Below are 27,834 nucleotides of genomic sequence, written 5' to 3'. Positions count from 1 at the left end.
ATTTCTCCCTCCAACTCTATTTTGATTTACTCCCTACCCTCCCCTTCACTGTTTTGATCACACAGCACTGTCCTTTGATGTGAAGGGCAGTGTTTGTCACTGGCCAATCGGGTGTTTTCTTACCTTCCTTGTGCTGGAATTTGAAAAAAGATTTGTGCACTTTGTGTCTTTCACTGTGTCTCACACCTGCACATGCACAAAGAAAAAGAAGAATAGCAAAGTCCCTCTTCCGCGGTTACGTTAGAGCCCGGGTGTCCTTGGAGAAGGAGCACGTGGTGTCGACCAACACCCTGGAGTTGTTCAGGGAGAGGTGGGCGCCGCAGGGAGTGGAGTGCATCATTTCTCCCTCCAACTCTATTTTGATTTAGTCCCTACCCTCCCCTTCACTGTTTTGATCACACAGCACTGCCCTTTGATGTGAAGGGCAGTGTTTGTCACTGGCCACCCGGGTGTTTTCCTATCTTCCTGGTGGTGGAATTTGAATAAAGATTCATGCACTTTGTGAATTTCACTGTGTCTCACACCTGCACACAAAAAAAAGAAAAAAGAAGAAAAAAAGAAGAAAGAAAAGAACAGCATCAGAAGGGCAGTGTTTTTCACTGGCCACTCGGGTGTTTTCCTACCTTCCTGGTGGTGGAATTTGAATAAAGATTCATGCACTTTGTGTCTTTCACTATGTCTCACACCTGCACACACACACCATGGGTGCTGGGGAAAAAATAAACACTACCGCACTTAGGTGGTAGTGTGGGGATTAATATAAAAAAGGAAAAAAATATATAGAAAAAAAAAGAAAAAAAAAACAGCATCAGAGGCCAAACTGGCCAGAAACAGGTCCAGGCAACGGGCCGTGGAGGGGGTCGTTAGGGCCGACTGCCTGCCCCTCTTCCGCGGTTACGTTAGAGCCCGGGTGTCCTTGGAGAAGGAGCAAGCGGTGTCCACCAACATCCTGGAGTTGTTCAGGGAGAGGTGGGCGCCGCAGGGAGTGGAGTGCATTATTTCCCCCTCCAACTCTATTTTGATTTAGTCCCTACCCTCCCCTTCACTGTTTTGATCACACAGCACTGCCCTTTGATGTGAAGGGCAGTGCTTGTCACTGGCCACTCGGGTGTTTTCCTATCTTCCTGGTGGTGGAAATTGAATAAAGATTCGTGCACCTTGTGTCTCTCATTGTGTCTCACAGCTGCACACACACAACATGGGTGCTGGGGAAAAAATAAACACTACTGCAGTTAGGCGATAGTGTGGGAGTAAAATAAAGGAAAAAAAACAAAAATAAAACAAAAAAATGAACAGTGTCAGAGTCCAAACTGTTCCTAAACAGTTCCAGGCAAAGGGCTGTGGAGAGGATCAATGTGGCCGATTGCCTGCTCCTCTTCCACGGTTATGTCAGAGTTCTGGTGTCTCTGGAGAAGGACCAAGCGGTATCTACCAACACCCATGAGTTGTTCAGGGAAAGGTGGCACTGCAGGGAGTGGAGTGCATTTTTTCCCCATCCAATTCTATTTTAATTTAATCCCTGCCCTCCCCTTCACCGTTTGATCACACAGCATTACCCCACTGGCCACTCGGATGTTTCCTTTTTTCCTGGTGGTGGAATATAAATAAAGATTTACACACCTATTTTTCACTGTGTCTGATGCCTGTACACACACAACAAAAAAGAAGGAAAAAAGAAAAAAAAAGGAAAAACGAGCAGTCTCAGACATCCTGATTACCCTAAGAGCTGGCTCTGAGGGAGCAGGATCAGTGGTGAAAGAATTGTCCATTTTATGCTCGGGAAGGGACTGACCTCTGAGCTGCTTGGACCACACAGTCGGTGTTTTATTACTGATGTTGGGTTTTCTACAGAGGAGGAGAGTTTTCTTTTTCTCCCTCTCCCTTGTTTCAGGTGGACTTTGTTTTGATTTTTGGTTAAAAAAAAGAAAAAAAAGAACAATGTCAGACATTTGATCACTCTAAGAGCTGGCTCTGAGGGAGCAGGATCAGTGTCAAGGCCTCTCCATGTGGAAAGAAAGGATGACTTGGTGATACCAGCCTCTGTGGAGTTATCTCATTTCTCACTGAACATACTTAACCCATTATTGGCTCATCTTTATTCACTTATTTGATCCCAGCAACGAAGTCACTGAGATAAATTGAGACGTTAAACACTGAGGCATTAGCACTTATCTCCAAAGTGCACCACTTGTCACATCTTGACAAACAAAATATGAGCCATTTTTGATCCTTGTTAAGCAAACAATCCTGTCTCTTTTGGAAATGATACAACCTCTGCCATTGTTTTTATTTTCTGCAATACACATGGATGTGATCGTTTTACATCCACCAGCTCCCCTCGATTCACAGAACACGTTATTTCCTCAAAGAACATCCATAAATTAGTGAATTTTCCTTTCACTAAACAATATCACCTTTCCTGATTATTTTGAACTTTTCGAAGTGACTTGCTGTAACAGCTTTAATGATAACATCTGAGATTTTCCCTATCACAAATGTTAAACTTACTGGCCTGAACTTTCTTGCTTTCTGTTTTACTTCCTTTATAAATAAGGACATTGCACTCACTCTTTTCCAATCTAACAGATATTCTGCCAAATCTAGAGAATTGGCGGCACGGTGGCACAGTGGTTAGCACTGCTGCCTCACAGCGCCAGAGACCCGGGTTCAATTCCCGCCTCAGGCGACTGACTGTGTGGAGTTTGCACATTCTCCCCGTGTCTGCGTGGGTTTCCTCCGGGTGCTCCGGTTTCCTCCCACAGTCCAAAGATATGCAGGTCAGGTGAATTGGCCATGCTAAATTGCCCGTAGTGTTAGGTAAGGGGTTGATGTAGGGGTATGGGTGGGTTGCGCTTCGGCGGGGCAGTGTGGACTTGTTGGGCCGAAGGGCCTGTTTCCACACTGTCAGTAATCTAATCTAAAACATTGACCATTGCAAGGGCAATTCCTTATAGAGCCAAGGACGCTCAGTACCATTTCCCTGGTGGTATCAATTTTCTTGAGTACCTCCTTCCCTTCCATTTCTAGATTTACACTTATTTGTTGGACATTTGTTTTAGATTCGCCCAATTTTCTGACATACCACGCATTTTTAATAATTATTAAAAACTGAAAGAACTGCAGATGCTGTAAATCAGAAGGCAAAATAGAAATTGGGGAAAAAACTCAGCAGGTCTGGCACCATATGTGGTGAGAAAGCAGAATTAATGTTTTGAAGTCTGTGTCTGTGTCTTATAATCTTTTACTCTATAACCACCTGATGAAGGAGCAGTGCTTGCAAATAAACCTGTTGGACTATAACCTGGTGTTGTATGATTTTTAACTAATGTTTGAGTCTGCTGATCTTTCTGCAGAATGCTAAAAATCACACAATGCCAGGTTATAGTCCAACTGGTTTATTTGACAGGCTCATCAGGCTCATCCGAGAGAACGAGATCTTTCTGGACAGGACCTTCAGTGAAGTTACTACACCGAGCATACCAGAAGAAAGTAGAAGGGAGAAGACGACGAGGAAGGCAGAGTTGAGACAAGTACAAGAGACCTTGGGGGAAGTACCTGTCAGGAACAGGTTGAATCTCTTGGAAACCGTAGAGACAGACGTCACTGCCAGTCTGAGAGGCAGTCAGGTCTGCCAATCAGAAATTGGCGTGGAGGCAGAACTGAGGAGTCAGACATCACACAGAGCCATGGTAATAGGGTACTCCATAGTGAGAGAGACTGAAAGGAGTTTCTAGGGCAACAGGCGGGATTTGAAGATGGTGTGTTGCCTTCCTGGTGCCAGGATTAAGGACATCGCAGACAGACTGCAGGAAATCCTTAAGGGCGAAGGTGAAGAGCCAGACGTGGTGGTGCATGTCGGCACAAATGACATCGGGAAGAAGAGGAGGGACATTCCACAGCGGGACTTCGGAGAACTCGGAAGAAGGCTGAAAAGCAGGACATCCAGGGTGGTTATCGCCGGTTTGCTTCCAGTTACTCGGGCTGGAGATGCCAGGAACAGGGAGATAATGGACTTGAATGTGTGGCTGGGGAACTGGTGCAGGAAGCAAGGATTTGAATTCTTGGATCACTGGAGTATGTTTAGCGGTAAGGATAAATTATACAAGAGGATTGGGTTGCACCTTAATAGGTGGGGGACCAGCATTCTGGCAGGCAGGTTTGCCACTGCAACACAGCTGCATTTAAACTAAATAACGGGGGGAAGGGGGAGGGGACAAACTGGAAGTTTAAGAAGGAAGTTGAAGGGAAAGTTAGAACAAGGGAAGTCAAGAAAGATAACGGAATCAATGGAGCAGAAAACTCAAAAAAGGATCATGCCGTAAGGTCAAGTGAAATAGGGATTGACAGGAAGGGTGAGGGGAGTAACAAATTAAAAATATTATATATGAATGCACGAAGCCATTAGAAGTAAGATGAGCTTGAGTTTCATTTGGAAATTGGCAGTTATGATGTTGTGGGGATAACTGAGACGAGGCTTCAAGTGGACAGGAGCTGGGAAATGAATTTTCAAGGCTGTACGTGCTATCGTAAGGAGAGACTGACTGGCAGAGGGGGTGGGGTGGCCCTATGGTTAGGAATGATATTCAGTCCCTTGCACGGGGGACCTAGAATCAGGGGATGTAGAGTCAGTATGGATAGAGCTGAGCAATTCTAATGGTAGAAAGACTCTAATGGGAGTTATCTACAGGCCCCCAAACAGTAGCCTGGATGTAGTGTGTAAGTTGAATAAGGAGCTGAAATTGGCCTGTCGCAAAGATATTACTACAGTTGTTATGGGGGATTTCAACATGCAGGTAGGCTGGGAGAATCAGGATGGTACTGGACCCCAAGAAAGGGATTTGATCAGGGACCTCGAAGTAAAGGAGCCATTAGGAGGTAGTGACCACAATGCAATAAGCTTTAATCTGCAGTTTGAAAGGGAGATGGTAGAATTGGAAGTGACAATATTTCAGTTGAATAAGGGGAACTATGGAGCTATGAGGAAGGAGCGGGCCAAAGTTCAATGGTTCAATACCCTAGCAGGGATGGCAGTGGAACAACAATGGCAGGTATTTCTGGGTATAATGCAGAAGATGCAGGATCAGTTCATTCCAAAAAGGAAGAAAGATCCTAAGGGGAGGCAGGGGTGGCCATGGCTGACGAAGGAAGTTAAGGATCGTATAAAGACAAAAGGGAAAAAGTATAACATAGCAAAGATGAGTGGGAAATCGGAGGACTGGGAAGCTTTTAAAGAACAACAGAGGTTAACTAAAATGGAAATACGCAAAGAAAAAATAAGGTACGAAGGTAAACTAGCCAAAAATATGATGGAGGATAGTAAAGGCTTTTTTAGGTATGTGAAAAGAAAAAAAAAGATTAAGACTAAAATTGGACCCTTGAAGACAGAAACGGGTGAATTTATTATGGGGAACAAAGAAATGGCAAAATAGTTGAATTGGTACTTTAGATCTGTCTTCACTGGGGAAGACATGAGCAATCTCCCAGATGTAATAGTGGCTGAAGGACCTGAACTGAAGGGAATTTATATGAGGCACGAAATGGTGTTGGAGAGACTGTTAGGTCTGAAGGTTGATAAGTCCCCGGGACCTGATGGTCTACATCCCAGGGTACTGAAGGAGGTGGCTCGAGAAATCGTGGATGCATTGGTGATCATTTTCCAATGTTTGATAGATTCAGGATCAGTTCCTACGGATTGGAGGGTTGCTAATGTTGTCCCACTTTTTAAGAAAGGAGGGAGAGAGAAAACAGAGAATTATAGACCAATTAGTCTGACCTCAGTGGTGGGAAAAATGCTGGAGTCAATTATAAAGGACAAAATTATGACACATCTGGATAGCAGTAACAGGATAGGTCAGAGCCAGCATGGATTTATGAAAGGGAAATCATGCTTGACTAATCTTCTGGAATTATTTGAGGATGTAACTCTGAAGATGGACAAGGGAGATCCAGTGGATGTAGTATACCTGGACTTTCAGAAAGCTTTTGATAAAGTCCCACATAGGAGGTTAGTGAGCAAAATTAGGGCACATGGTATTGGGGGCAAAATACTGACATGGATTGAAAACTGGTTGGCTGACAGGAAATAAAGAGTAGTGATAAACGGCTCCCTTTCGGAATGGCAGGCGGTGACCAGTGGGGTACCGCAGGGATCAGTGTTGGGACCGCGGCTTTTTACAATGTACATTAATGATATAGATGAAGGTATTAAAAGTAAAATTAGCAAATTTGCTGATGACACAAAGCTGGGTGGCAGGGTAAAATGTGAGGAGGATGTTAGGAGAATACAGGCTGATGCTAGGTGAGTGGACGGATGCATGGCAGGTGCAGTTTAATGTGAATAAATGTGTGGTTATCCACTTTAGTGGCAAGAACAGGAAGGCAGATTACTACCTAAATGGAGTCAAGTTAGGTAAAAGGGCAATACAATGAGATCTAGGTATTCTTCTACGTCAGTCAATGAAAACAAACATGCAGGTACAGCAGGCAGTGAAGAAAGCTAATAGCGTGCTGGCCTTCATAACGAAAGGGATTGAGTATAGAAGCAAAGAGGTCCTTCTGCAGCTGTACAGGTGAGACTGCACCTGGAATATTGTGCGCAGTTTTGGTCTCCAAGTTTGAGGAAAGACATTCTGGCTATTCAGGGAGTGCAGCGTAGGTTCACAAGACCAATCCCAGAATGGTGGTACTATCTTACGCTGAAAGATTGGAGCGACTGGGCTTGTATATGCTTGAGTTTAGAAGGCTGAGAGGGGATCTGATTGAGACTTATAAGATTATTAAAGGATCGGACACTCTGGAGGCAGGAAACATGTTTCCGCTGATGGGTGAGTCCCGAACCAGAGGACACAGTTTAAAAATAAGGGGTAGGCCATTTAGAACAGAGTGGAGGAGAAACTTCTTCACTTAGAGAGTGGTGGGTGTGTGGAATGCTCTGCCCCAGAAGGCTGCGAAGGACAAGTCTCTGGATACTTTGAAGAAAGAGTTGGATAGAGCTCTTAAGGATAGTGGAATCAAGGGTTATGGGGATAAGGCAGGAACAGGATACTGATTGAGGATGATCAGCCATGATCATATTGAATGGTGGTGCTGGCTCGAAGGGCAGAATGGCCTACTCCCGCACCTATTGTCTATTGTCTACTAGTTTTCGGAGCGATGCTCCTTCATCAGATTGCTAGCTGACTTTGTCCACCCCAGTCCAACACCAGCACCTCCTTATCATTTCTGCAGAACATAATTATATGTTTTTCACTTTCTGTTTAACTTTCTCAGCTGTCTAGAGATGGTGGGTTCTCCAATTACAATTATACTTTCTTTTTGGAATGTATTTATCCTTGAACCATCCCCTCAAATATCTGCCATTGCATTTCTATTCATTTAACTCTTCAGTTTAATTTGTCATTTAACTGTGCTTTCATGCTTTCATAATTGTTCTGATCTCTTTAAACACCTGGTTTTGGACTCACACTTCTTTCCCTCAAACTGAATGTAAAATTCAGTCATATTATGGTTGCTGTCAACTTGGAGTGCCATCAGTACGAGGTCATTAATTAAACTTGTCCTGTTGCACAATGCAAGCTCAAGCATAGCCTGCTCTCTGGTTGTTTCAACAACAAAGAACTATCTAAAACTATTCTGGAAACAGTCTATGAATTCTTCCTCAAGGCTACCTTTATTCTTCTAATTTTTCCATTTCGATATGTAGCTTAAAATTCCCTGTGATTACTGCCACAGCTTTCTGAGAAGCTTTAATTGTTGCTTCCTTTTATCCTCAATCCTACCATGTGGCTGCTATTAGGGAGCCAGTGCATTCTTCAATTGGAGTTTTCTACCTTGATTTTTTTCTCCATAGATCTGGATGGATGTGAATGGACACATACTCAGCGACACAAACCAGCTCTTTTCCATTTCCCAGTAGTGAATAATAAGACCCCAAGTACTGATTTGTGTCATGACTTAAAAAAAATCAATGCACATACAATTCATCATTAGCCCTGTTGCAATCAGGGGAGCAGGACCAAGTAGTGCACAATAATGATATAGTGGGGAAATAAACAGTTCAAATGGAAATCACTCCTCATCACACTCTCCAAGAAAGTGCCTTTGATTTGGGTCAGTTCAATGTTACACATTACATATGGAAATAACTGGCAATAAAGGAATTCAATTTGTCACAAACCAAGGTCCAGTGTGGATACTGAATGTTGAAAGCATGCCGAGCAATTCCAGCACATGCATATTATGAGATACCTGATGACTTGGCAGATTTTTGTGTGCATCATGATTGTCAGATGGTGCTGTGTGAACTAAGGACAAAGCCAGATATAAACAACAGCCAGCCCAACACAGGGACCAGAATCGTCATACTTAACAAATATGGATACACGGACAAAATGCACATTGTGTATAATGATGGGTTTGAGCTCATATCGATAGGACCTGCTGCAACATATAACTGGAAAGGTGCACATGCGAGTAAATTACAGCAACATTTGTTGATATGCATAGAGATGGTGACATGCCTGGTGGTGTACATCACAGGATTTGCCTTAAGAATCATATATCCACGTATATATCCAGAGGAACACAAAAGTGTTGTTAGTTTACACTCTATTTGATATATAACTGGGTCAACACAGCAGGAAATGGCGAGATTGTGAGCTATTCCATCCAGTTTTAATTTAGTTTCCCACTTACACTGAAAAGGGTTCCATTACTTTCACAAGGATTCCACAAGACCCACGTGTCAAAGAGCAATACTGTGCCCAAGTGCTCTTTCGATGTTGCTGGCTCATTCATCAATGTACCAGTAAAGGAAGACATCGATATGTGCACTTGGTCACAATATCTAAATGAACCACGAGTATATAATTTTGTTTTCATTGAAGTAATGAACATAGCTACTCATATGATCGCAGTCAGTTTCAATGACACCATATAAGCCCAAATAGATGGTATTACCATGGGATTTCTCTCAGCCCAGCTCTTGCAAATGTCTTTGCCAGTTATGATGAGAAAATTGATAGAATGACCACAAAATCTCCTGATCCCAGCATTTGAAACTGAGACATTTACTATATTTGAATCAATTTCTAGTAGTGTTCAAGACCAGGATTAGAGCTGTGTAGATAATTCAGAGGTTTGTGGATTTCAATGAGATTACAGAGATATGGTCAAGGTGCCAACATAAGTTGCAAGCACAGATGTGACAGGGGAATAAGACCCACTGTGAATTAAGACTCAGACAACAAAGATTTGGATGATCTCTGGTTTACACAGGGTAAAATCCAGCCAGGATTGTGTTCAAATCATTCAGACTCAAGTTATAAAAAGGCACAAGATGAGCTGAAACAGGGACAAAATTGGGACATGTTAAAGGGTGGAAATAAGAGGTCTTAGTGATTTCACGAATATGAGGTTGGACACTTTGGGGACAGAAGTGACGCCATAGTTTTCCATGGTTTAATCAGCACGGTTTAATCTCAGACTGTTCTTGGGAGAGGGAAGATTCATTAACTGGAGAATGGAGAATGGAGCAGTTTTGGTCTTTCCAACATTTAGCTGCTTCAGTGGTGGGGAAATTTCTTGAAATAATTATCCAAGCAAAGTAATAGTCACATAGAATAATTTTGTTTAGTTAGAAAGAGCCAGTATGGATTACTTGAGGGAAAATTATGTTTATTTAATTTGCTGGACTTCATTTATCGTGGCAACTGAAAGAATCGACAAAGGTGATGTGAAATACATGGCCTTTCAAAAGGTGTTTGATAACATGCCATACAATAGACTTGTGAGAAGAGTCATAGCTCAGGGAATAATAGGAACAGCAGCAACAGAAAACTGGCTGGCATGGGCAAGTTGGGCCGAAGGGCCTGTTTCCATGTGGCAGATCCCTTTTGCTGAAGGATTCTGGGTAATCCAAGATGGAGGAAGGGAAAAATTTGTGGCTTTCACAGCTGCTCCTTTTTTGAGGTATTTTAGAGGTTAGAGGTGCTTAACTCGAATTCCAGGAGCAGCAATTACTGTTTTATGAGCTGTTGCATTATTTTGGAACTTTGGAGAAAAAAAAAGTCAAAACAATGGGACTTTTAAAAGGGAGGAGGATAGATAATAGGCAAAACATGGTCAGTGAAGGAGAGAGAGAACGAAAGAGAGAGAGAGAGAAAGAGGAGAAAGCAACCCACACTGCTAACTGACACAGCAGTGAATCTGTGCAGTTACTGCCATTACTGTTTGAATTCATGTATCGCTGGATATCGGAGTGCGTCTGGGAAAATTAACGAACAGTGAAATTCACAACTAATCATGGAGGAACCTGTTTGGGACAGGTCACAGCACAGAAACTGATAAGTGTTCAATCTTAAGTGTGGCCTAGCTGTAAATTTGCAAAAGTGAGTAGAGTAAGTTCTTCCTTGATTATATGGTTTGTTGTGATCTATCTCTTGATTAAATGTAAAAACATAAGCCATCAGTATTAAGTTAGCTTAAAACAGAGTTCTGTAGAGCAATAAGATGGTACTAATTTCTGGGAAGAAGCAAAAATAACCTTTAGGAGAGTGATAAGCTGTTCTTTCGGACATGGGAATTTTGAGAGAGCTTACATGTTACTGAGGATTATATCTGCAATAAATGCCATTGGTTGTGAATCCTATCAGATTGAATAGATGGGTTGGAGAAACAGTTAGAGGTAATGAGGAATTTACAAGACAGTGTGATGGATGGCAGTTATAGGAAGAGAGAAAAGCCACAGATACAGTCACATAGATGGGTTAACTCCAGCAAAGGTAGGAGAGTAGACAGGTAGTGCAGGAGTCTACTGTGGCTGTCCTCATTTCAAACAAGCATGTTGTCTTGGAAAATGTAGAGGGTGATAGACTCTCAGGAAAATGTAGCATGAACAGCCAAGTTTCTGATATGGAGACTGGATCTAATGTAATGAAGTGTACGTCAGGTTCCAAGTGATCAATTATGTTACGGGACTCTCCAGTCAGAGGCACAGACTGATGTTTCTGCAGTCAGCAATGAAAAATCAGAATGATGTGTTGCCTCCCTGGTGCCAGGATCAAGGATATCTCAGAGAGAATGCAGAATGTTTTCAAAAGGGAGAGGGACCAGCAGGAGATCATTGTATGCATTGGAACCAATGACAGGAAGGGGAAAGGATGAGATTCTGAAGGAAGAATGTTGAAGGTTGGGCACAAATTCAAAAAGAAGGTCCTCAAGGGTAGTAATAACTGCATTACTTCCAGAGTTAGTGAGGGTAGGAATAGGAGGACACAACAGATGAATGCATGCCTGAGGAGCTGGTGTATGTAAGAAGGATTCACATTTTTGGATCATTGGAATCTGTTCTGGGGTAAGAGTTGACCTGTACAGGAAGGATAGATTGCACCTGAATTTGAAGGGGATGAATATACTAACAGGGAGATTTGCTAGAGATACTCGTGAAATTTAAACAAGTAAGGTGGGGGGAGGGGAAGGTGAGACCCAGGGAGATAGTGAGGAAAGAGATCAGTCTGAGACTGGTACAGTTGAGACAAGGAGCGAGTCAAACAGTCAGGTCAGGCATGGAACAAAACAGAGATCAAGGTAGGACTGATAAATTAAACTGCATTTATTTCAATGCAAGAGGCCTAACAGGGAAAGCAGATGAACTCAGGACATGGTTGGGATCATAGGGCTGGAATATCATCGCAATTACAGAAACGTGGCTCAGGGATGGACAGGACTGGCAGCTTAATGTTCCAGGATACAAATGCTACAGGAAGGACAGAAAGGGAGGCAAGAGAGGAGGCGGAGTGGCATTTTTGATAAGGGATAGCATGACAGATGTGCAGAGGGAGGATATTCCCGGAAATACATCCAGGGAAGTTATATGAGTGGAATTGAGAAATAAGAAAGGGATTATCACCTTATTGGGGTTGTATTATAGACCCCCTAATAGTCACCAGGAAATTGAGAAACAAATTTGTAAGGAGATTTTAGTTATCGAGAAGAATAATAGGGCGACTATAGTAGGTGATTTTAACTTTCCAAAGACAGACTGGGAGTGCCATAGTGTTAAGGGTTTAGATTGAAAGGAATTTGTGAAGTGTGTACAGGACAATTTTCTGATTCAGTATGTAGATGTAACTACTAGAAAAGGTGCAAAACTTGACCGACTCTTGGGAAATAAAGCAGGGCAGGTGATAGAGGTGTCAGTGAGGGAGCACTTTGGAACCAGAGACCATCATTCTATTAGCTTTAAAATAGTGATGGAAATGATAGACCAGACCTAAAAGTTGAAGTTCTAGATTGGAGGAAGCCCAATTTTGATGGTATTAGGCAAGAACTTTCAAAAGCTGATTGGAGGCAGATGTTCGCAGGTAAAGGGACAGATGAAAAATGGGAAGCTTTCAGAAATGACATAACAAGAGTCCAAAGACAGTATATTCCTGTTAGGATAAAAGAAAAGGCTGATAGGTGTAGAGAATGCTGGATGAATAAAGAAATTGAAGGTTTGGTTAAGAAAAAGAAGGAAGCATATGTCAGGTATAGACAAGATAGATCGATTGAATCCTTAGAAGAGTAGAAAGGCAGTAGGAGTATACTTTAGAGGGAAAGTGGGAGGGCAAAAAGGGGACATGAGATAGCTTTGGCAAATAGTGTTACGGAGAATCCAAAGGGTTTTTAAAATACATTAAGGACAAAAGGGTTAATAGGGAGAGAATAGGGTCGCTCAAAGATTTGGAGAAAGTGAGGACTGCAGATACTGGAGATCAGAGCTGAAAAAGTGTTGCTGGAAAAGCGCAGCAGGTATGCTGCCTGACCTGCTGCACTTTTCCAGCAACACTTTTTCAGCTCATTCCTGAAGAAGGGCTCATGCCCGAAGCGTCGATTCTCCTGCTCCTTGGATGCTGCCTGACCTGCTGCGCTTTTCCAGCAACACTTTTTCAGCTCCCTCAAAGATTAGCAAGGCGGCCTTTGTGTGGAGCCACAATAGATAGGGGAGATACTAAATGAGTGTTTTGCATCAGTATTTACTGTGGAAAAGGATGTGGAAGATATCGAATGGAGGGAAATAGATGGTGACATTTTGAAAAATGTCCATACTACAGAGGAGGAGATGCTGGATGTCTTGAAATGGAAAACGTTGGTTAAATCCCCAGGACCTGATCAGGTGTACACTAGAACTCTGTGAAAAGCTAGGGAAGTGATTGTTGGGCCTTTTGCTGTGATATTTGTATCATCGATAGTCACAGGTGAGGTGCCATAAGACTGGAGGTTGGCTGACGTGATATCGTTATTTAAGAAGGGTGGTAAAGACAAGCCAGGGAACTATAGACCAGTGAGCCTGACGTCAGTGGTGGGCAAGATGTTGGGGGGATTCCTGAGAGATTTATACGTATTTGGAAAGGCAAGGACTGATTAGGGATGGACAATATGGCTTTGTGCATGAGAAATCATGTCTCACAAACTTGATTGAGTTTTTTGAAGAAGTAACAAAGAGGATTCATGAGGGCAGAGCAGTGGATGTGATCTACATGGACTTCTGTAAGGTGATCAACAAGGTTCCCCATAGGAGACTGGTTCGTAAGGTTAGATCTCATGGAATACAAGGAGGACTAGCCATTTGAGTACAGAACTGGCTCAAAGGTAGAAGACAGAAGGTTGTGGTGGAAGATTGTTTTTCAAATTGGAGGCCTGTGACCAGTGAAGTGCCACAAGATTTGGTGCTGGGTCCACCACTGTTCATCATTTATATAAATGATTTGAATATGAACATAGGAGGTACACTTAGTAAGTTTGCAGATGACCCCAAAATTGGAGGTGTAATGGACAGCAAAGAAGGTTGCCTCAGATTACAATGGGATCTTGATCAGATGGGCCAATGGGCTGAGGAGTGGCAGATGGAGTTTAATTTAGATAAATGCAAGGTGCTGCATTTTGGGAAAGCAAATCTTAACAAGACTTTTCAACTTAATGGTAAGGTCTTCGGGAGTGTCGCTGAACAAAGAGACCTTGGAGTGTAAGTTCATTGCTCCTTGAAAGTAGAGTCACAAGTAGATAGGATGGTGAAGAAGGTGTTTGGTATGCTTTCCTTTATTGGTCAGAGTAATGAGTATAGGACTTGGGAGGTCATGTTGCGGCTATACAGGACATTGGTTAGGCTACTTTTGGAATATTGCATGCAATTCACATCTCCTTCCTATCAGAAAGATGTTGTGGAACTTGAATTAGAATCCTGACAGTGTAGAAACGGGCCCTTTGGTCCAACAAGTCCACACCGACCCTCCATAGAGTATCCCACCCAGACACATTCCCCTACATTTAGTCCTGACTAATGCACCTAACCTGTACATCCCTGAACACTGTGGGCAATTTATCATGGCCAATTCACCTAACTGTCACATCTTTGGATTGTGGGAGAAAACCAGAGGACCCAGAGGAAATCCATGCAGACACGAGGAGGATGTACTAACTCCACACAGACAGTCGCCCAAGGCTGGAATCAAACCTGGGTCCTTGGTGCTGTGAGGGAGCATTGCTAAGCTCTGAGCCACCATGTCACCCCAGCACTTGAAAGCATTCAGAAGAGAATTACAAGGATGTTGGCAGGTTTGGAGGATTTGAGCTCTAGGGAGAGGCTGAATAGATTGGGGCTGTTTTCAGAAGAGAATTACAAGGATGTTGGCAGGTTTGGAGGATTTGAGCTCTAGGGAGAGGCTGAATAGGTTGGGGCTGTTTTCATTGGAGCTTCGGAAGCTGAAGGGTGACCTTATGGAGGTTAATAAAATCATGAGGGACATGGAAAGGATAAGTAGTCAAAGTCTTTTCCCTGGGGTGGGGGATTCCAGAACTAGAGGGCATAGGTTTAAAGTGAGAAGGGAAAAATATAAAGGAAAGCTAAGGGGCAACATTTTCATGTAGAGGGTCGCATGTGTATGGAATGTGCTGCCAGAGGAAGTGGTGGAGGCTAGTACAATTGCAACATTTAAAAGGTATATGGATAGGTATATGAAGAGGAAGGGTTTAGAGGGATATGGGCCAAGTACTGCCAAATGGGACAAGGTTAGGTTAGGATATGAGGTCGGTATGGACAAGTTGGACTGAAGAGTCTGTTTTCTTGCTGTACATCTCTGTGACTCTGTGGCTCCATGAATACAAGTTTGGCTGAAGGGATTGGAAACAAAGAGCAATGGTTATTGGCTGTTTTTTTTGGCCTAGAAGATCTGATGTGATGTGTTTTGGGACCCGAAGCTTAGATAAGACACTTGTTTGATGTCAGCTAAAATATTGTATGCAGTTCTGAATGTCACGCTTAGAAAGGGTGTGAACTCATTGGAGGCAGTGCAAGAGAGGTGTATGAGAATGATTCCAAGGATGACAGACTTCAGTGATCAGACTTCAGATTAGAAAAGTTAAGACTATTTTCCTTGGAGTCGAGAAATCAAAGAGGAGATATGGTGGAAGGTTTAAAAATCATGGCAAGTCAGGACAGATGTGATGGGAAGAAATTGTTCCCTCTCATAAAAGGATCAAGAACCAGAGGTCACAGATTCAAAACATTTTGCAAAAGGAGCAAATGCAAGGTTAGCAAAACATCTTGTTCTACAGTGAGTACAGTGCAACCTCGATTATCCAAACCTCAATTATCCAAACATTGGGTTATCCGAACACAATCTCAAAGCTCCATAAAAATGCCATTAGCATTCCGTTATCAGTTAAATGGCATAATGGCATATATTGCCGGTAACTGAAGCATGTTTGATAACCGACACTCAAATTACCGCTTGTTTCCAGGCAGATCAGTTATCCGAACAAAATACTCCCCGCCCATCTCGTTCAGATAATCAAGGTTGTTCTGTAGTTAGGATCTGGAGTGCATTGGCTGGAATGTTGTGGAGGCAAGAAATTTTCAGACACTCAGGAGGGCAGTGGTTGATTATGTAAACAGAAACACTGTTCCAAGTGGTGAGATCAAGGCCTGAGGATGGCACTCAGTCATAATGATCATTTAGAGAGTCAGTGCAAACATGATGGGCCAGATGGTCTTCTTCTGCATTGTAACTATACTGTGATTCTGCACTCATATGTATTTATTTATGGATGAGTAGTCTGATAATTTAGCAGTAGTGACAGAATCAAGAGAGGAGTTGTGGCGTCAAAATACTTGAGTGTTACAACACACTCTGAAAGATCAGAAGATGTTGATCAATGCAAAATGGTAATGGATAATGAATGGCTAAGTTTAATGAAAAATGTGAATGATTTATTTGAGTGCAGTTAGTTGTAAAATTATTTTTAAAAAAAATTAACATTACAGAAACTTCTGGGAAAGACTCGAGGTACTTTGAAATTATGTATCATACATTGAATCATGTTTATTTTCAGCCCATCCCTTAGAGCATTTAAAAGATTAATATGAATGACCAGGTCAGAGATTAGTTCACTATAACATTAACATGGATCCCAAAAATAATCAGAGTGTGATAGCTGACATCCAGAATGACTCACAGGGGGTCTAAAAATAGTGAAGCCAACTCCATACATGAGAGAGAGGCAACTGAGAGAAGGCTTCAGAGTACTCTGACTTTGTTCGAACTCTGAAACTTCAACTTACTGGTAAGCTACTGTACTTTAACTCTAAACGTATGACAGAACAGAACCCGAGATACTACATAATGCGAAGATTAACCCGATACAACCATAATTTTGAATGGACCTGCCCTGCTTCTCATGGTGTGAGAGCCCTGGGGCCAGTATATACATTACAGATTTTTATATTATCTGAAGAATCAGAGCTATTTGTAATCTTCTACAAATATAAAAAGAATGCATATACAAATTAGCAGTAGGAGTATACCATTTGGTCCCCTGAGCTTGCTCTGACAGTCACATTGATCTGATTATTCCACATCCCCTCAGCAAGAATCTATCTACCTCTGCCTTACAATATTGAAGAGCTTTGCTTCGGATGGCTTTTGATCACTGGTTCTAGATTGTCTCACAAGAGGAAACATTTCTTTCTCCTCCGCCCTGTTTTACGATACAAAGACAAACATACTCGTAGTAAATGTTCTCTGAACTGTTTCCAATATATCATTTCTTAAATAAGGAGAACAAGAATGGAAGAAGCCGAGATAAGATGCGTATGAGACTTGGTGTAAATTAAAATGAGTGTAATAAAGTTTTCGATGGCCTCAAGTAGTCAGTGGATAGGAAAATGTGGGGTGAACAGCCAGAAGGACTTCAGAACATTCCAGTCTTATCCTGCCGAATATAATATCTGTCCATTATTCCTTGTCTGTAACATTCTTTCGTTTTCAACTACTCTGCCCCCTAATTCCCATGCCTCTCGGTCTTGCACATCTCCCCCATCCCTTTTACATATTTGTTAGTGGCGGTAATGGCATAATGGTAATTAACTGGAGGGGCTTGGGTTTGAATTCTACAACAGCAGATTGTGAAATTTGTACTCAGCAGGAAAACAAAATGCATGTTAAAATTAGCTAATATAATGCAGATTACTGTTGTTGGCTATTGTAGAATGGAACTGGGAAGGAAATCTGCTCTCTTTACCTGATATGGTCCACATGACCTTCTGAGAAATTAGTTGTTGAAACTTTATTACTGGAACAGCACAGCAGGTCAGGCAGCATCCAGGGAACAGGAGATTCGACGTTTCGGGCACAGGCCCTTCTTCAGGAATGATCATTCCTGAAGAAGGGCCTGTGCCCGAAACGTCGAATCTCCTGTTCCCTGGATGCTGCCTGACCTGCTGTGCTGTTCCAGTAATAAAGTTTCAACTTTGATCTCCAGCATCTGCAGACCTCACTTTCTCCTTCTGAGAAATTAGGCATATACAATAAATGCTGGCCCATGTAAAAGTAAAATAAATGATGAAAGGGAGTAGACACATGTCTGAGTAACCTTGGTGAGTCGCTGCAGTGGATCTACATATATTTATCAGTCCAGTGAAGGCAAGAGTGGACATTAAGTCAAATGGCAGGAGCACCAATCAATCCAATCTCTTTGGCCTGGATTTTGTCAAGCTTCCCAAGTTGTTCTGATACCCATTCTGCTAAGTAGTAAGCAGCATATCATAACTCTGACCTGTAACTTACATGGGGATATACAGCATCCAGGAATCTATAATGGTGTGGGAGGTGCTCTTGCAATAATTGAAAGCTAATCATCAGTTGAATGTTGAACCAGACTCTGTACAAAGCTGCACATGCAAAGAGATCACTCTGCTTTTCCAGTACACGATCAATCCACTGCTTGAAAAGCATGTTCCTACGGTGTAATGAGGCTTCCAATAACATGTTACATCAACATGCAACTCCTTCCGACCAATTTGCACCAGCATTGCTCACAAGTTGTTAATTTAGAAACAAACCCCAGAATTGTGTTTTTTTTTCATTCATATTGTGGAATGTGGGTGTCGCTGGCTGGCCAGCATTTATTACCTATCCCTCGTAGCCTTTGAGAAGGCGATGGTGAGCTGCCTTCTTGAACTGTTGCAATCCACCTGCTGTTGTTTGATCTTCAGCATCCTTAGAGAGGGAATTCCAAAGTTTTGACCCCAAAACAGCAAAGGAATGGTGATATATTTCCAAGTCAGGATGGTGAGTGGCTTGGATGCGTTCCTATTTATCTGCTGCCCTCATCCTTATGGATGGAAATGGTTGTGGGTTTAGAAAGTACTGTCTGAGGATCTTTGGTGAGAAAATAAGAATACTTATTTAAATGCTCATTTGAGCAAGCAATTAGGAATTTGTTCAATTACTGGCAAAAAGATGCACATGCCTGAGAGTCTATCTTAGGGATGTGCAAGCCTGTAATAGTGTAAAGAGCTATAATTTACTCTTCACCTGTTTCTAACCTGCCAACAGCAGGCTAAACAAAATTCTGATGAATAGCTAATAAAGTATTTATGGAGTGAATCCAGTCGCAGATTAATTGAATCATGGATGTTTAATTTGCCTCTAATTCTTTTCTCTATACATTCACATTTGCACCTAGTGAGTGGGCTGCAGCACAGTTAATTAATCAGGGGAGAACCTGCAACCAAACAGACTACAAATGCTGAACACATTCTTACATCTAGTTATTGAGGTGAATGGGTTGAGGAGGCACAAAATGAAATTGGAACAGTCTCTGAAAGAGTGTGAATAATTGTTAAATTTCAAATGCTTTCGACAAGCTCAATAAATCCTATAAATGTTGGAATAAAATGCATCAAGCTTTTCAACTATTTATTTTCCTTGCAGTGATAGTCAGAATGTGAGCCAGTTAGAGATGCTGACACTGTAGGGGTGAGAGCAGTGGTGTTTAGGATAGGGTGCATGGTTGTAGCTAGAGGAGGAGCACTGATGGCCATGGTGGAAGCAGCTTTTTTTGAGGGGTTCATGCAGAACAAGATGCTATAGGTCGTGCTGTCTGACGGTGGTCGCTCCTCTGGCTCTGCAATCAACTAGGAATAACTTTAAAACGTATGCTGTTGCTGTAACCTGATGTGCAATCCCTTTACATTTTTTCCAAATTTTTATGCACTTTTAAAACCTATGTGGAATTTGTTTCTAACACTGGTTCAGTTGAGGATTGTCATGTTCCGATAATATGTTGAATCAAAGTAAACCATTTATTCTTTTGCTTGAAGTTACGCTCTTTAACTAAAACTCCCACGACCAGTGAAAATAGAAAGTCCTTAATTAATTGCACAAATCCCTTCCAAAGTAGCCTTCTTAGCTATGATTAAGAGTCCATGTCATTCTATTCTCTGTCAAAAGTAAAGCTTCTCATCCCAGGTATCATCTTGAGAATGTTTGCTGCATCTCAACATTGGTAGAGACCAATGACTTCAGCTTGCTTTCGACCAGAAGAACCAATTGTTGATCAGATCACATTTGGATATTGTGTTCACTTCTGGGCACCTTATTTAAGGAAGGATATGAAAGCTCTGGAAAGGGTTCAAAGAAGATTTGATAGAATGATACAGAATGAAAAGACGGTGTGAGGGGGAGGGTTTCAGACTCATGGGACATTTGGACTGGTTCTGGGGGAGGAGGGACCAATATAACTGGATGGATTTACAGCTGATGTCTTGGGAGGGTACTTGGTGGAATGATTGGAGAGGTTTTAGACTAATGTGGCAGAAGGAGAGGAACCAGAGTAGTAGGTCAGTAGATGCAGAAATTGAGAGAGATATAGAAACAAAGGTGACCATGACTAAGAACAAGGACAGGCAGGAAAACGCTGCTGACAAGAGTAAGGGAGGTGGTCTGAGATGGATGTGTTTCAATGCAACAAGTATATACAAGAGGCAAGGTATATGAACTCAGAGTTTTGGTTAGTACTTGGATTATTAGCTAAAAGTAGGACAAGACTGGCAGCTGAATGTCCCAGGATTTAGATGTTTCAGGTGTGATAGAAAGGAACGAAAAAAGGATGGAGGAGTTGCATTACTGGGTAAAGGAGTACTTCACAGCTGTACTGAGGGAGGATACATCATGCAATGAGGCAGTATGGGTAGATCTCAGGAATAGGAAAAGTGAAATCACAATGTTGGGGGTATACTACAGGTCTCCCAGCAGCCAGTCAGAGAGAGAGGAGAAAATACGTAGACAAATTTTGGAAAGATACAAAAACAAAAGAGTTGTTGTTGTGGGTGATTTTAACTTCCCCGATATTGAATGGGACTCAGTTCGTGCGTGGAGCTTGGGTGGGGCAGAATTTGTAAGGACCATTCAGGATGGTTTCTTGACACAGTATGCAAATATTCCAACTAGGAAAAATTGGACCTGATTTTGGGAAATGAGCCCAGCCAGGTGATAAAGATTCAGTGGCAGAGCATTTCAGGAACAATGAACATAATATGGTGAGTTTTAAGATACGACCAGCTATCCTTAGTAGCCACACACACAGATGACAAGCAACATGAATTCGACTGGGACAACACTACAATTATAGGACAAGCCAAACAGAGAACAGCCAGGGAATTCCTAGAGGCATGGCACTCATCCACAGATTCAATCAATAAGCACATCAACCTGGACCCAATATACCGGCCACTGCAACGGACAGCTGGAACTGACAACCGGAAGCGGCAGAGTCAAACCACTATAAATGCCGGAGGAAAGATCAGAGAAGCGCTTCACAGGAGGCTCCCAAGCACTGAGGATGTCACCTTGACAGGGGATGAAACGTCTGCAACACAAATTCCCAGCTCGGTGAACAGAACCACAACAACGAGCACCCGAGCTACAAATCTTCTCCCAAACTTTGAATGGCAAGTTGTGTCAATCCTTGATGACCAGGGATGATCTATGGCCTCACAGCGCCAGAGACCCGGGTTCAATTTCCGCCTCAGGCAACTGTCTATGTGGAGTTTGCACATTCTCCCCGTGTCTGTATGGGTTTCCTCTGGGTGCTCTGGTTTCCTCCCACAATCCAAAAATGTGCAGGTTAGGTGAAGTGGCCATGCTAAATTGCCCGTGGTGTTAAGTGAAGGGGTAAATGTAGGGGAATGGGTCCGGGTGGGTTGGGCTTCGGAGGGTTGACGTGGACTTGTTAGGCCAAAGAGCCTGTTTCCACATTGTAATCTAATCTAATCAAAAAAAAGGAAAAAGGAAGCATACATAAGTTCTAGGAAGATAGGAACTGACAAACTCTTGAAGTATATAAGGAAAGTCGGAAAATACTTAACCAAGAAATTAGAAAGGCAAAAAGGAGTCATGAAAGGTTGTTAGTGAACAGGATTAAGGAGAATCCTAAGGTTTTTTTATACATATATAAAAAGCAAGAGGATCGCCAGGGAAAAGGGTTGGCCCACTCAAGGACGAAAGAGGAAATGTGTATGTGGAGCCAGAAGATGTAGGTGAGGTCCTAGATGAATGCTTTGTGTTGGTGTTCACCATAGAGAAGGAATTAGTGGAGAATGCTCTCAGGGAAGGGAATGTTGAATTTCTAAGCCACGATGCTACTAAAAAGGAAAGAGGTGTTAAGTGTCTTAAAAAAGTATTTTGGTAGATAAGTCCTGAATCCAGATGAGATCTATCACAGAATATTAAGGGAGGCAAGAGAGCAAATTGCTGGAGCATTGATAGACATCTTTGTGTCTTATTTGGTCACAGGTGAAATCCTACAGGACTGAAGAATAGCCAACATTGTCCCATTGTTTAAGAAGGGTAACAGGGATAATCCAGGAAATAGAGGCCTGTGAGTCTCTCGTTGATGGTAGAGAAATTATTGGAAACGATTCTCAGGGACAATATCTACAGGCATTTAGAGGAAAACTAATTCGCAATAGACAACATGGTTTTGTTCGGGGCGGGTGGTGCCTTGCCAACTTGATCACATTATTTGAGAAGGTGTTGAAGATGATTCATGAGGGAAAAGCGGTTGATGTTGTCCATATGGACTTTAGTAAAGCCTTTATCATGGTCTCTCATGGCAGACAGGTACAAAAGATGAAGTCACATGGTATCGGGGGTGAGCTAACAAGATGAAAACAGAACTGGCTTAACCATATGAGATAGAAGGCAGCAATGAAAGGATGCTTTTCAGAATGGAGGATTGTGACTAGTGGTGTTCTACAGGGATCAGTGGGTTGAGATGTCTGCAAAATGATTTGGAGGAAAATGTGGCTGGTCTAATTAATAAGTTTGCAGACGACACAAAGATTGGTGGAATTGCGGATAGTGAGGACGATCGTCAGAGGATACAGCAGGATGTAGATCAATAGGAGGTATGGGCAGAAAAATGGAAGATGGTGTTTAATCCGGGTAAATGTCAGGTAATGCATTTTGGAAGGTCAAGTACAGGTGGAAATTATACACTGATTGGCAGAACCCTAAGGAGTATTAATATGCAGAAGGATCTGGGTGTAAATGTCCACAGATCACTGAATGTGACAGCGCAGGTTGATAAGGTAGTAAAAAAGGCCGATGACATGCTTTCCCTCACTGGAAGATGCATTGAGTAGTAGGATAGGCAAGTTATACTGCAGCTTTATAAAGTTTTAGTAAGGCCACACTTGGAATATTGTATGCGGTTCTGGTCATCACACTACCAGAAGGATGTGGATGCTTTGGAGAGGGTACAGGAAAGGTTTACCAGGTTGTTGCCTGATATGGGGGATTCTAGCTATGAAGATAGGTTGGATAGACTGGATTTGTTTTCACTGGAACGAAGGAGGTTGAGGTGCAACCTGATAGAAGTTTATAAGATTGTCAATGGCATGGATAGCGTAGAAAGTATGAGCCTTTTTCCTCGGGTGGAGGGATCAATTACTCAGGTTCAAGGACACAGGCTCAAGATGCAGGGTGAGGGGCGGGGTGGGGGGTTGGGGGTCAGTTTAAAAGACATGTGCGAGGCAGGTATTTCACACAAAGGGTGGTGAGTGCCTGAAACCCATTGCCAGAGGAGATGGTGGAAGCAGACACAGCAGCAGCATCCAAGAAGCCCTGGACAAATACATGAATAGGAAGAGGACAAAGGGATATGGATCCAGTAAGTGAAGACTTTTTTAGTATGGAAGGGTGAAATGTGACGGTGCAGGCTTGGAGGGCTGAAGGGCTTGTTCCTGTGCTGCATAGTTTTTTGTTGCTTTGATATCAAGAATGAGGGATTTTAGATACAAAGGAAGATTAGAGAAATTGGGCTTATTCACCCCCTTGGAGCTGAGAAGATTAAAAGATAATCTTATTGATGATATTATGAACAATTTTGTTCTGTTTCCACTCATCAGTAACTAGGAGTCACAAATTCAAGATTGTCAGAAAGAGAGGCTGGAGTGAGATGAGAAGAAACTTCTTTACGCAGAGTTGTTAGGATTTGGAATGCACTGCCTGGGAGAATAGTGGAGGTGGATTCCATTGGAAGTTTCAAAAGAGAACTGGATATATATCCTTCCTATCGGAAAGATGTTGTGAAACTTGAAAGGGTTCAGAAAAGATTTACAAGGATGTTGCCAGGTTTAGAGGATCTGAGCTACAGGGAAAGGCTGAACAGGCTGGGGCTGTTTTCCCTGGAGCGTCGGAGGCTAAGAGGTGACCTTATAGAGGTTTACAAAAGTATGAGGGGCATGGATAGGATAAATAGACAAAGTCTTTTCACTGGGGTCGAGGAGTCCAGAACTAGAGGGCATAGGTTTAGGGTGAGAGGGGAAAGATACAAAAGAGACCTAAGGGGCAACTTTTTCACGCAGAGGGTAGTACGGGTATGGAATGAGCTGCCAGGGGATGTGGTGGAGGCTAGTCCAATTGAAGCATTTAAGAGTCATTTGGATGGGTATATGAATGGGAAGTGTTGGAGGGATATGGGCCGGGTGCTGGCAGGTGGGGCTAGATTGGGTTGGGATATCTGGTCGGCATGGACTGGTTGGACCAAAGGGTCTGTTTCCATGCTGTACATCTCTATGACTCTATGACTCTATATGTTTGAAAATGATGAATTTAAAGGGCTAAGGAGAAAAGGCTGGGGAATGGGTCGAGCTAGGGAGCTCTTCAAGGACCCAAAATAGACACAATGGATCAAATGGCCTCCTTCAATACTGTGAAATTCTATGATTCTATAAAAGCACATTCTCATTTGTGACAAAGTTGTGGCAGTACAAGTGTTCTCAACTTGCACACTGATATTTTGGTTTTGATCAGTATTACTATAGAATATAAAAGCGTCTTTCCCACTTTGAAGAAGTTTATCTCTTCTCTCCGACAGGATTTCTGTTTTAATCTTTTGAGTTGTCCACCTTCATTACTTTCCAGTCTACTTCCTAGTGTGCAACAAAATTTTTGCCAAAGCCCACTTTCACAGCTGCATCTTCCTCAGTGACTTTCTCTGCCTCTGCCATACCACACACAGATTGCAACTAAAGTTTATTAGTACAAAGAACAGAGAACATTACAGTGCAGTTCAGGGTCTTTGGCCCTCGATGTTGCACCTACCTGTGAAACCAATCTGAAGCCCATCTAACCTACGCTAGTCCCTTCTCGTGCAACTGCCTATCCAATGACCATTTAAATACCCATAAAGTTGGTGAGTCTACAACTTTTGCAGACAGTGCATTCCACACCCTTACTACTCTGAGTCAAGAACCTATCTCTGACATCTGTCCTATATTTATCACCACTCAGTTTGAAGTTACACCTCCTCATGCTAGCCATCAACATCCCAGGAAAAAGGCTCTCACTGTCCACCCGATCTAACCCTCTGATTATCTTATATGTCTCAATTAATTCACCTCTCAACTTTCTTCTCTCTTAACAAAAACAGCCTCAAGTTCCTCAACCTTTCCTGGTAAGACCTACCCTCCTACCCTCCATCCTAGTAAATCTCCTCTGAACCCTTTCCAAAGCTTCCACATCCTTCCTATTATGCGGCGACCAGAACTGCACACAATACTCCAAGTGCGGCCGCACCAGAGTTTTGTACAGATGCAGCATGACCTCATGGCTCTGAAACTCGATCCCTCTACTGATAAAAGCTAACATACTGTTTGCCTTAACAGCCATATCAACTTGGGTGGTAACTTTGAGGGATCTATGTACATGAACACCGAGATCTTTCCGCTCATGTACACTGCCAAGAATCTTACCATTCATCGAGTACTCTGCATTCCTGTTACTCTTTCCAAAGTGAATCACCTCACACTTAAACTCCATTTGCCATCTCTCAGCCCAGCTCTGCAGCTTACCTATGTCCCTCTGTAACCTACAACATCCTTTGGCACTATCCACAACTGTACCGATCTTAGTGTCATCTGCAAATTTACTAACCCATCCTTCCACACTGTCATCCAAGTCATTTATAAAAATGACAAATGTCAGTGGATCCTAAAAAGATCCATGTGGTACACCACTAGTAACTGAACTCCACAATGAACATTCCCCATCAATCACCACCCTCTGTCTTCTTTCAGCTAGCCAATTTCTGATCCAAACCACTAAACCATTCAATCGCATGCCTCTGTATTTTGTGCAGTTGCCTACCTTATCAAATGCCTTACTGAAATCCATAGACACCACATCAACAGCTTTACCCTCATCCACCTATTTGGTCACCTTCTCAAAGAACTCAGTAAGGTTTATGAGGTCCAACCTACCCTTCACAAAACTGTGTTGACTATCCCTAATCAACTTATTCCTATCGAGATGATTATAAATCCTATCTCAAATAAACTTTTCCAACACTTTACCCACAACTGAAGTAAGTCTCACTGGTCTATAACTACCAGGGTTGTCTCTATTCCCATTCTTGAACAAGGGGACAATATTTGCTGTTCTCCAGTCTTCTGGTACTATTCCTATAAACAATGATGGCATAAAGATCAAAGCCAAAAGCTCAGCAATCTTCTTCCTGGATTCCCAGAAAATCCTAGGATAAACCTCATCCAGCCCAGGGGATATATCTATATTCACACTTTCCAGAACTGCTAACACCTCCTCCTTGTGAACTTCAGTCCCATCTAGTCTAGTGGCCTGTATCTCAATATTCTCCTCAAAAGCATTGTCTTTTTCCAGTGTGAATACTGACAAAAAATATTCATTTAGTGCTTCCCCTATCTGCTCTGACTCCACGCAGAACTTCCCACTACTGTCCTTGGTTGGCCCTAATCTTACTCTAGTCATTCTTTTATCTTTTATATTCCTATAGAAAGCTTTAGGGTTTTCCCTGATCCTATCCGCTCCAAAAACTCAAAGGGACTCCTTGCTGTGCATTCACTAGACCCTTCCATCTTGCCTGCTCTGATGCTAAATGAGAAAAGCAAAGCTCTGAAGAAAAGTTACACTGAATTCAAATTGTTAACTCTGTTTCTGTCCTAACAGATCCTAACTTCTCATGTCCCCTCTTCACTCATCTTAGCTCTATCTTTAGGTCTTTCCTGGCTACCTTACTATTCTTAAGTGCCCTAACTGAGCCAACACATCTCATCCTAACATAATTCGGAGATGCCGGTGTTGGACTGGGGTGTACAAAGTTAAAAATCACACAACACCAGGTTATAGTCCAACAGGTTTAATTGGAAACACACAAGCTTTCGGAGCGACGCTCCTTCACAATCACCTGATGAAGGAGTGTCGCTCCGAAAGCTAGTGTGTTTCCAATTAAACCTGTTGGACTATAACCTGGTGTTGTGTGATTTTTAACTTTGTACATCCTAACATAAGCCTTCTTCTTCCTCCTGACAAGAGATTCACCTTCTTTAGTAAACCATTACTCCTGCGCTTAACAACTTCCTCCCTGTCTGACAAGTACATACTTATCAAGGATACACAGTAGCTGTTCCTTGAATAAGCTGCACATTTCTATTGTGCCCATGCCCTGCAGTTTCCTTCCCCATCCTATGCATCCTAAATCTTGTCTAATCACATCATAACTTTCTTTCCACTAGCTATAATTCTTGCCCTGCCCTATCCCTTTCCATCACTAAAGTTAACATAACGGAATTGTAGTCACTATCACCAAAGTGCTCACCTACCTCCAAATTTAACACCTGGCTGGGTTCATTTCCCAGTACCAAATCCAATGTGGCCTCGCCCCTTATTGACCTGTCCACATACTGTTTCAGAAAACCTTCCTGCACAAAATGGACAAAAACTGACCCATCTAAAGTACTTTAACTATAGATTTCCCAGTCAATATTCGAGAAGTTAAAGTCTCTCATAACAATTACCCTGTCACTCTTGCTCCTAATCTTTTGTGTTTCAAATCCACTCAGGATTACAAGTATTTCCACGACCCGTAATGCTCCCCAGACAGTTACTTCCGCCACTTCCTGAGATCCATCACCATGCACCACCATATTCTCAACTTCTCTTCATCAGCATGACCTAACACAATCCCAAAGCT

This window comes from Chiloscyllium plagiosum, chromosome 14 (genome assembly GCF_004010195.1).
Source record: "Chiloscyllium plagiosum isolate BGI_BamShark_2017 chromosome 14, ASM401019v2, whole genome shotgun sequence".
NCBI lineage: Eukaryota > Metazoa > Chordata > Chondrichthyes > Orectolobiformes > Hemiscylliidae > Chiloscyllium > Chiloscyllium plagiosum.
This window is presented reverse-complemented; position numbering follows the sequence as displayed.